Source organism: Marmota flaviventris, chromosome 3 (genome assembly GCF_047511675.1).
Source record: "Marmota flaviventris isolate mMarFla1 chromosome 3, mMarFla1.hap1, whole genome shotgun sequence".
Classification (NCBI taxonomy): Eukaryota; Metazoa; Chordata; class Mammalia; order Rodentia; family Sciuridae; genus Marmota; species Marmota flaviventris.
The window spans coordinates 119,679,307-119,680,069 of record NC_092500.1 but is presented as its reverse complement, the minus strand read 5'-3'; positions in this window follow the sequence as shown (position 1 = coordinate 119,680,069).

Genomic DNA, 763 nt, shown 5'->3' with positions numbered 1-763 from the left:
TAGATGCGGAAAAAGCATTCGACAAAGTACAGCATCCCTTTATGTTCAAAACTCTAGAAAAACTAGGGATAACAGGAACATACCTCAATATTGTAAAAGCAATCTATGCTAAGCCTCAGGCTAGCATCATTCTGAATGGAGAAAAATTGAAGGCATTCCCTCTAAAATCTGGAACAAGACAGGGATGCCCTCTCTCACCACTTCTGTTCAACATAGTTCTCGAAACACTGGCCAGAGCAATTAGACAGACGAAAGAAATTAAAGGCATCAAAATAGGAAAAGAAGAACTTAAATTATCACTATTTGCAGATGACATGATTCTATACCTAGCAGACCCAAAAGGGTCTACAAAGAAACTATTAGAGCTAATAAATGAATTCAGCAAAGTGGCAGGATATAAAATCAACACGCATAAATCAAAGGCATTCCTGTATATCAGTGACAAATCCTCTGAAATGGAAATGAGGACAACCACTCCATTCACAATATCTTCAAAAAAAATAAAATACTTGGGAATCAACCTAACAAAAGAGGTGAAAGACCTATACAATGAAAACTACAGAACCCTAAAGAGAGAAATAGAAGAAGATCTTAGAAGATGGAAAAATATACCCTGTTCATGGATAGGCAGAACTAACATCATCAAAATGGCGATATTACCAAAAGTTCTGTATAGGTTTAATGCAATGCCAATCAAAATCCCAACGGCATTTCTTGTAGAAATAGAGAAAGCAATCATGAAATTCATATGGAAAAATAAACG